This window comes from Suricata suricatta, chromosome 4 (assembly GCF_006229205.1).
Source record: "Suricata suricatta isolate VVHF042 chromosome 4, meerkat_22Aug2017_6uvM2_HiC, whole genome shotgun sequence".
NCBI lineage: Eukaryota > Metazoa > Chordata > Mammalia > Carnivora > Herpestidae > Suricata > Suricata suricatta.
The window spans coordinates 19,650,657-19,661,177 of record NC_043703.1 but is presented as its reverse complement, the minus strand read 5'-3'; the positions used below and the strand labels follow the sequence as shown (position 1 = coordinate 19,661,177).

Here is a 10,521-nt window from a genome sequence, read left to right as displayed (position 1 = left end):
ATACATTTACTAAATAATCTGTGCAACTTTGATCTTCAAACCATATTTGATTATGTCTTATTTCAAAAAATTGCCTGCAGCCCTATAAAAGTATATTTTCTTAAGGGGCACCTGGGTGGTTCAGTCAGTTAAGGGTCCGAGTTTGGCTCAGCGCATGATCTCAGGGTTTGTGAGTTCGAGCACCACATCAGACTCTGCTGACAGTACGGAGCCTGCCTGGGATTCTTTCTCTCCCTCTCTTTGCCCTTCCCCAATTGTGTTCTCTCTCACTCTCTCACTTTCTCTCTCTCTCAAAATAAACTTAAAACAAGCTTTACTTAAAATTATATATGCCGCTTAGCATTATACTCTAAAAATATGGAACACTTCACAAATTTGGATGTCAGCCTTACGCAGGGGTCATGCTAATCTTCTGTCTACCATTCCAATTTTAGTATATGTGCTACCGAAGCGAGCACTGTAATTGGTTTTTAAATAAGCAAAAATAACTTATTTGCATTATAATGTGCAGTCCAAGTAAACAGCAATGAAAGATCATATACCCAGTGTCTGTCTTCATACATGTAGATTCATTCTTGGTCCATAAAGCTGTCCTCATGGCTAACACATATCCAGAATCACTCTTGTTGCAACAATCTTTCTATGGCTATTTTTTTTTTTGCAGTCAACTTACATTGAAGTAGCTCTTCAGCACTTCCTTATATTAGAAATCCAAATCCTCTCATGCTCTGGAAGTTCCTTCCTCCTACATGATGTAGCAGCTGTTTGGAGAGACCATGCTGCATCGTGGAGGGGAGAGGAGTAATCCTGGGCACTGTTTTTTCTCAATTTTCCTGGCAAGGAACAAGCGGCCTTGGCCTCCGGTGTTTCTATTTCCCCCGCCACGATCCCCTCACCTGTCACAGGATCTCTGCCTCTGCCATGCAGTATCTAGTGAACACCAGGGGCCGAGAGAACTCAGCATGTTTTCAATTTTGGCTGTCAGCAACCACATTAAGGAAAGAAAACAGTGACAGCGCAGCAAACAGTCTGGCATTTTATTTGTCCTTTTTTCTTATGTTCCCATATGAAGTCATTAAATCTTTGTCAGGAGAAATGTCATCACTAGTCACACAAGAAGGCCATGTCGAAAGGGGGGGAACAGATGAAATAATTATTTCTGGGAACAGGTGCACACTCGCCACCACAGTTTTAAAATTTAACCAATGTTGCATATATTTAGGTATATCTAATGGTTAATGATCTTTTTCTCTGGAAAGATGAGAATGTTTCATTCCTTTATTTTCTGAAAACTGTACATGTATCCCCTGCACTTCATCACTTAATACCCCAGACTCAGAGGCTATGGTGTAAGGCAGACATCCATTCTTATAGTCCTGTTTGGATTTTAATTCATTATGTGGTTGTCTAACGAGAATGGAAAACACAGAATTGAATAGATTGGTAAATGGAGAAGTGGGCTTTTCTTTTTTTATAATGTTTATTTATTTACTTATTTTGAGAGAAGGAGAGACCATGAAGGCAGGGGAGGGGCAGATAGGGAGAGAGGGAGAGATAAAACCCCAAGCCGGCTCCATGCTGTCAGCATAGAGTCTAACACAGGGCTTGATCCCGTAAACCGTGAGATCATGACCTGATCTGAAATCAGGAGTCTGATGAACCAACCAGGCATCCCAAGAAGTGGACTTTCTACTCCTGGATTAAGTAAATACCCCGAGTGGAACTTCTCCCCAGTGACTCCACCACCACGCACTACACCCGTATGTTGAATGAGACCTGGGAATGAGAAAAACAATTTTAAAGAAGAATATTGTTAGTAAATTTCACTCACATCATGAAAATGAGCTGTCTTTGAGATTTACTTTCATAACCCTCTTCCCGTCAAGCTTTAAACAGCACTGAAATTCTCAACCTAATTTTAAGATGGTGATTTCTTGTAGCCACTGTGTACTCAGAATTTATAACAAAGTGTTTATTCATTCTTCTATCTTTTAAAGGAGCTATCAATATCTTGCTCAGCAAAATATTAACCTATATTGAAGTGATTGATCCCACTACGTTGTCTACAAAATTAAACATACCTCCCTCTACAGAAACTATGATCCCAACAGTCTTCCCTGTCTCTTCTTTCAATACTCTCCTCCATTTCTCACATTTCTACAAAGGTGGACAATTTGTTATTTCTTAAATGTGTCCTGAATATTCAATCTCATTTGAAACTTCCCTTAGGCTCTTCACTCTGCCCACAGTCTGTCTTCTGTCTCCTTTGTTTTACCTCAGTTCTGAAGCTTACATAAAATATATTTTCAAAATATCTCTGGGATAGGTGACCTCTGGAATCATGCTTTGGGGGAGCCCTGCGGATTCTTGCCCTAGAGAAATAACTGTAACGTGGTGAAAATTTGAAAAATAAATAAATAAGTGAGCAAAGGAATCATTTAAAGTCTCTGTTAATTAGCCAAAGGGCACACAACAAACAAAGAAGCATATATTGAAGAAAATCTACTAAATCTCATAAAACCAAGTCTACAACATTTGAGCCATGCTCCCACTCCCACCAACAAGACGGAAACTACATTCTAAGTGGGTGACCAGGAATCTCTTCCCACAGATTCCAGTCTAGGGCTGCAGTGTCTCCCCAGGGGAGGCAGGAGATAGTATTTTTCATTTCCCAACTTTGTGTTTCGGGGATTCCCTTCTTCATGCAGCCTTTACTCATAGGATGAAACCTCTATAGGACACATAGGAGTCCAAGGAAACACAGTCCCCAGTCACCTTCCCTTCAGCTCACTTGCAGAATAGAGCTGCTATACCCCAAGAAGCGAGCTTTGACCAGAGACGACTGCTCCTGATCAGCTCATTGCCCACAGAGTGAGGGCTTCACTCTGAGAGGAGGACCCTTGTCCCAGCACCCAGCTCTGGGGTAGGTGCTCAGAGATTTCTTCCCAGGGGAAAAGAGTGCTCTCAAAACAGTGGACAGCCTAGGGGCATGCAGTTAAGAGGCCGGTAGCTCCACATAAGCAAAGCAAAATGAGGCTCACAACTTTAGCAGGGAGAACCAGGGAGAAAAACAGCAGAATGTTCCTCCTGGATTCAGAACACTCTGAAAGATTGCCCTCAAAAACTACCAGTTCTGCAAATATTGGTAATCAATCACTCATGTCAACATGACTTAGGGAAATAATGAAATATCTTCACCAACTTAATCATAATTTTCTCTATTTCCCTAAAATTGTAATTGCATAATTGCTGTTTCCTTAAAAATCTATACCTTTAACTTAGAAGAGACAATATAATACAGATTTTATGTGTCCTAAAAATAAACCAACAGAAGAAAATGCTTTTGCAGTCACATTAGACATGATTAAAAAAAGCAATAAATGTATCTAGGGTATATGGGAGAACATTAGAAAAAATAAAAAACCATAAATCTAAAGTAAAAAATACTTTGAAACATAAACATGAAGTATGATAAAATAATGTAAGTTGAAACAGCATGTATAAATTATATTTACTACATGTAATTAAATTCTGTTTGTTTTTATGTTCTATAAATGAAATACGTGGCTTACTATTATTACTTGAAGGTTTGTACATTGAAATCATGACTCGTAGATGTTTTAGTTTTCTGGTTTGTTTATGTTTTTAACACTGAAGGAAATATTTTCCAGGAGACGTGAGGATAATCACATGGGTGCTATATTTAGCCAGGCGTTATATAATGGTTTTCATCTGACATAAAACATCTGGAGGTACAGATCAGCAAAGCCTTCTGTTTCTTACTTTAGATAATTATATATAAATCTTCATTCATCTAGCTTCTGCTTATTATGGGATAGAAAAAGTAAATCAAATTGTGTGGGGAATGAGATGTGCATCTGGAAAAGAGATAGTAAAATAAGAATATTTTAAGGACTCTGAAAATATTCAGAAATGCTCTAACTATACCACTTTTTTATATTAACGATTCTTATCACTCACAAGACACAGTAAGCATGAAATAAATGGCAATATGTGGAATTATAACACAAGGTCCCAGGCACAGTGACTGGCTTTGCCAGGCCGGTATCATACTTAGCTGGCCGGCCACTGCTCCACAACCACGTGCTAAGCAGCCTGGACCTTCCCACGGGCAAGACTCACCCTGTTACAAGGAGGCATACAGAGGAAAGGGTCCCAGTACAGAAATTCAAACCTGTACTTGCCCAACAAGGACCTGAATGCACCATCCCTGTACTGGTTTTTTATGCTGCACTGATTCAGAAACCCAATGTCTTAAAATGATACCCATGCATAATGTCATAGTTCTCGTTTGTCAGAACGCTAGGCACTGCTGAGCTGTAATTTTTGCTCAAGATCTTCCAAGTCTCCTCTCACGACGTCAACTGGGCTGCGTTCTCGTGGAGGCTTCCTCATGGAAAAATCCACTTCTAGTCTCTCTCGGGTTGTTGGCACAATTCATTTCCTTGTGACTCAACTCCTGAAGCCTGGGCCTCTCCATGGACACTGTAAACCGGCGTGCTGTTTGCCTCTTCGGGGCCTCTCTAAAAGGCTTTCACCTAATTAAGTCAGGTGCACCCCCAAACTGCCTTTTGATTAATTCAAAATCAAATAACTGAGGACCTTAATTGCATCTAAAAATCCTGTCATGTTTTTCACAGAACATAGCATCTTATCACTGGAGTAACGTTTTATTATAATGACAGGCTGCACCCGAACTCAAGTGGAAGGGCTTATACAGAGTGAGAACACAAGCACGCCAAGAATCTGGCTTTATCTTAAAAGTCAGCCTACTTCTGTGCTTTTCTGTAGTGTGGTGGGCAGATTAGGAGCACCAGTGCCTCCTCTTTCTTGCTGACTTTTGGTTTATGTAAGTGTCTCCCTTCTGCAATGAGACCTATTTATGAACCTATTCATTATGGATTCACACGGAATCCTGGTTAATGCGTGCCAAACTGAAAGTCATTGGGGTTGCATATTATACGGCAAATCGACAGCTTGCCTAACTGGATGGTTCACAGTATCTTCTTATTTAGTTTAAAGATGCGTGTATTTGCACACACAGTGTGTGTGCTTGCACATGTGTGTGCGTGCGTACTGAAAAAAATGTTTACAATATTTTTCTCAACTCAAGTGCCTCTGCCCATAGATTGAAAGGGTATTAAGGTATAGCACTCTAGATTGTCATGGTTTGAATCTCACTGCTTGCAAGGCCCCTCCGATACTTACTCGTCCTGACCTTCACTGTGTGTGTGTGTGCTTTTGTTCTATGAAAAATGGAGCAACATAGTACATTGCTCATATGCTGGTAGTGATGCAAAATGAGTTAGTGTAAAAGTGAAAGCTGATATATTTCCCTGTTTCCTAAGGTTGTATTCAAAAAATCAAGAGAGAGTACCTCCAGGAGAGTATAACTCCCTGCTTAACCAGATCATTTCAAACAAGAGCTTGGAAATTAAGTGAACAAGTAATAAATATGGCATCCCGTATAGAACTGAAAGAACAATCAATCTGGATCAATTTCTATACTGATTACAAATCAACATGGACCTAAGATACACTTGAAGCAGAACCAATTTATTAAGATTCGGCTCACAGCTATTTTTTTAAAAAAATTTTATGTTTTATTTATTTTTGAGAGAGAGAGAGAGAGAGAGAATGTGAGCAGGGGAGAGTCAGAAAGAGAGGGAGACAGAGAATCTGAAGCAGGCTCCAGGCACTGAGCTGTCAGCACAGAGTCGGACACAGGGCTGGAACCCAGGAACCGCGAGATCATGACCTGAGCCAAAGTCCGACTCTTAACTGACTGAGGTACCCAGGAGCCCTATTAGCTCACAGATATTTTTTATAAAATTATAAATATCACATATTTCAATAAACTTATCAAAGAAACAGTTATTCTAACTTAGTTTCTAAGTGTTTAAAATTGATTATAAGGACATGAAAGATGTCAACCATATTCTAATAAGAATTGGAGTCATAAGTACATTCAGTGTAGGTGCTACCTAGGATCTGGAATGTTAAAGATACAATAAACACCCTTTGGGAGAAACCTTATACTAGTAATAGGAAATATTGGGCAGTTGCTTTATGATCTGCATCATGTTTTTGACATATAGCTCTAATCATACGCCAAAATATTTGATTTTTTATAATGACATTATGTCACTCTTGCAAATGAACAGATTCAACCTCAGTCATATTTCAAAATATTCAGAAGTAATAAAGGTATGCTAGCTGCAGCCTGAGCCAGCTCTTAGGACTCCAGATCATTTGGATTACCCTCCACCACACTGCCCATAATATCCCACTGAGTGCAAACAGTCACACTGAGTCCTTAATTCAAAGAAGATGCTGGTGTTTGTAATGGTTTACCACACAACTCTCCACAGGAATGTTTGATATTTGGTAGAAGTTAATCACCAAAGAGCGAATGCTAATGATAGTGCATACTCCAGTACATTATGTGCTTTCCTTTTTATAAATATGAAACATAAAAATCCAAAACGTTTTAGCTAAATTAAAATGATCACAAATGCAGTCCTCTGCTTTATTTCTATGCATCAGAATATGCATCTGTCCAGACTTTGATCTTGATTCATATTGCCACTTCCCCACATTTCTTTATTCCTCATAACTAAATGTTACCTAATTTATAAATTATTTTATAAATAAAGGTTGTTTCTTTTTTCTGGTGATAATAGTCTGTTTGGGAGAAACAAACTGCAGCTATACAAGCATCTTTAATCACAGAGCCTCATGTATTCCTGTGTAATGCAGTTTTATGATACGGAAGACAGTTCCGTGTGATATTAACTACAATATGTCTTCATTAAAGATATTTTTAAATGTTTACTCATTTTTAAGACAGAGAGAGAAAGAGAGAGAGAGAGAGAGAGAGAGAGAGAGAATGAGTGGAGGAGGGGCAGAGAGAGAAGAGGACACAGAATCCGAAGCAGGCTCCAGACTCTGAGTTGTCAGCACAGAGCGCAACAGAGGGCTGGAACCCATGAACTGTGAGATCATGACCTGAACAGAAGTCAGACGCTTAACCGACTGAATCACCCAGATGCTCCATATCTTCATTAAAGATTGTTAAGGAAAGTACGATGATTTCAAGTTCCTAAGCCTATCGTTAGGCTAGAAAGCAAAGCAGTAAAGCATATTAACTTGTTTTGTTACAGGTGTATGAAACTTTTGTAATTAGAAGAGGAAAATAATGCTTAGCTTCTTTTAAGCAGTTAATAGAGTTAAATACAAAAGTGATTTTTCTATCTCTTGTGTTTTAATTAGTGTTTGAGCTATTACTAGAGAATTTTAATAATGTTTTTAAAATTTTGGGTTTTCCATCAGAAGTGACTTTAATTAACTACTTTTCATAAAAATTACTCAATGGGTCTTTCAAAATGTTATCACAGTTTCTTTTAAATCTTTTGAATTTTATGTGACAGGCCAGCCAGACTAATCAGATAGCAGTCATATATCAACTCAGAAGTCTTCATATATTTCGGAGTCATTTTTAAGCCATATTTTTTCATGCACATATTCACGGTCTCAATCTTCTCCTAAGACTAAAATTGTCTTAAACCTGCAATAATGTAACATAATACTGGTACCAGTACTACTAATGCTAATGATGCTGTTATTACTACCAATAATAATGGCAATCATAACAATAGTAACAGATTTTTCCATTCTTTCTCTGGCCACAATATATGCCCATATACATTTCACAGAAAATAAATATTTTATATTTATAATATGCTGTGTATTAGTCATAATCACATTGATCATTTTTTATATAGGGAATTATAATTACATCCATACAGACAATAAGTAGTTGAATTTATTTGTATAGTCTTTCACAGATTCTAGGTTTTTTAGTGCAGAGTTAGGAAGGTGTTTCTTACTCCTGCAATATTATGACAGAAATCACCTGTTCTGTCATTGCATGCTTTTCTTTCTTAGTATTTGCATAATTCTCTTTTCAGAATTGAGATTCCTGATCTATTTGGGATCTAGCTTTGTGTACAGTGTGACATGTGCATCCAATTTTATCTTTCCCAAATAACCGTCTGGTTGGCTCTACATCATATAATTTTAGTTTATTTCTCCACGAGTTTAAAATGCTACTTTCACCCATGTTAAATTTATATATGAAAGAGTCCACATCTAAATTTTCTATTATGTTCCAATGTCTGTTCATATCCCAGCAAATAATTATTTACAATGTAGGAGTTTATAATAACATTTACTAGCTGGTAAACCTGTGTATGAATCGGGGGTTAATCAGAAAGACAGGCTTCATATGCTCTGTTATAGAAATGGATGTGTAACCGTAAGAGATGAATGAAAAGAAACCGTCTTTTGCCTTTTGATTTGTAGCAGTCAAGAAGGGAAGGTAGACATAGAGTGGAGGAGGGTAAGGATCCACTGCGACACACAGCCAGTAATTGGAAACTGTTCGTCTCTCACCACCTCCCAATTTGACGATGTTGGTGTCCTGCAGAAAACTTGGCAAACTTCATCACGGACCTAAATATGTACTAGCTCCACAGTTGGGGAAGGTGCAATGGCTTCTGGTGAACGGCTGTCTCACGCCAATGACCAATGAGGTGAGCCAGCAAATAACTACCGACGGGGGTGGGCTGAAACAGCGCCTGGGGCTTCTTCCCCGGCCTTCTGATCGGGAAAGGTCATGGATGCTCCTACATGTTCACCTTCCAAATCACACACAGCGTATCTCTCGTGGCCTACCCTAACCAGAATATCCTGGGGAGAAAATCTGAGGAAACATAATTTAGCAGAATCATGTGATGTCTTATAAAGCCATGGTAGTACAACTCATAAACCCAGCATCCAAACAGGATTTCTCAATCCCTATGTAGCTTCCAAATAAAGCATTAATGGAGTCACGTTCCACCGGCCCTGATACAATTGTCTTATGTGCTACTGAAAACAAGCTTGCTCTTTCCCCTAGAAAAAGATTCTAAAACTATTTTCCACCTATAGTTGATGATCATTATTTTTCTACCTGGGTCTCTCTACCCTGCTTACAGTGTAAATCCTGAGATGTAAAGTTAGCTACTATTAACATACTTGATTGTCATGGATAGGGTAAGGTGAAGGGGGAAATTCTTATATATACACGTATGTGTATATGTGGCAATCTCAACTTCTCCGTGAATGGAACTGTTGTTTGTGCGCAGCGGTGGAAGTATCCCTGATTTGGAAATAAGAACCCTACATCACCAGAACCCAACATTGCAAGAAGAGGAAACACATACCTTGCCAGTTGATTACTATGTGATTATCTCCATAAGTATATTTATGCAGGCCCCGTTAATACTAGAAACAAGGTCAATAACACCTTCAAATCTAACCAGATTAGTAAAACAACTCCATATAACTAAGAATCAGTTCACAGAACGTATCCATGTTTTCTGGAAACATTTTTAGTAGAAAGTTGTCAGTTCATGCTCAGTCAGAAAATCAGGATCATGAGATAAAGAGTGTTTTTAAGGCTCTTGCCGTGGATATGGCTTGAAATCCATAGTATATTGTAGTCAGGAATACAAACTTTATATATATATATTTTTTTTTAAAAAAACATAGTTTTGGAGGTCGAGGGGTTGGCTGGGTGGCTCAGTAGGTTAAGCATATGACTTCAACTCAGATCATGATCTCATGGTTTATGAGTTGTTCAAGCTCACTGTCAGGGTCTGTGGCAACAGCCTTGGCCTGGAGTTGCTACATATTCTGTGTCTCCTCTCTCTAACCTTCTTTAAGTTGCTCTCTTTCAAAAATAAATGAACATTTTAAAAAATCCATAATTTTGGAATGAGACATTGCTTCCCCCTTTATATTTGAAAATATTATATGTGTGATTATTTTATACTCATTTTGTAAATTATTTAGTTTTCATTTCATCTGCAATAAGTCCATCTCAAGATGAATTTATTTACTTTTTAATTTATTTTTTATTGATTTTTTACTTTCTTTTTTCTTGTTTTCTTTCTTTATTTTTTTTTTTCCTGTTTGGTAAGCTTATGTTGGCTTGAGTTCTTCTTTGGCCACTTTTGTCTCTTTCCACACTTCATGTTTACTAGTTTTTAACATTGCCTCCATGCTGGTCATGTGCTCCGGAATTCTGAAGAAATTACTTTATCTGTAACTCAAGCCTCTGGCCCTGTGGTAACATGGAAGACAGCACAGATTCAGACATCAACCCAACAGATCGACCCATGTGGTTTTCTTTGCTCCTCTAGGATTGTTTTTTTAATATTGTTGTTGTGGTTTTGTATTTTATTTTGTTTTTTGAAAGGTGGAAGAGTTTCATCTTTATGTAAATTTCTTCATATAGTCACTACATGTTACGATTTGTTACGTGAAATCTCATATGACATTTCATTTCATAGGCAAGAGAGCGCAACCATCTCCATTTCGGAGGAAGTCCCAGCTTCCCCTCCCATCATGCACTTTTATCTGGCTTTAGGGTTAAGTCAGTGGTTCCATGTTGCT

General features: G+C 38.2%; 1 non-coding gene across 1 annotated transcript; it reads right to left on the bottom strand.

The window, feature by feature from the left end:
* Window positions 1-351: 351 nt before the first annotated feature.
* Window positions 352-458, bottom strand: LOC115290905. The gene has a single exon (XR_003908286.1). It is a non-coding gene; the product is annotated as a U6 spliceosomal RNA (small nuclear RNA).
* Window positions 459-10,521: the final 10,063 nt, after the last annotated feature.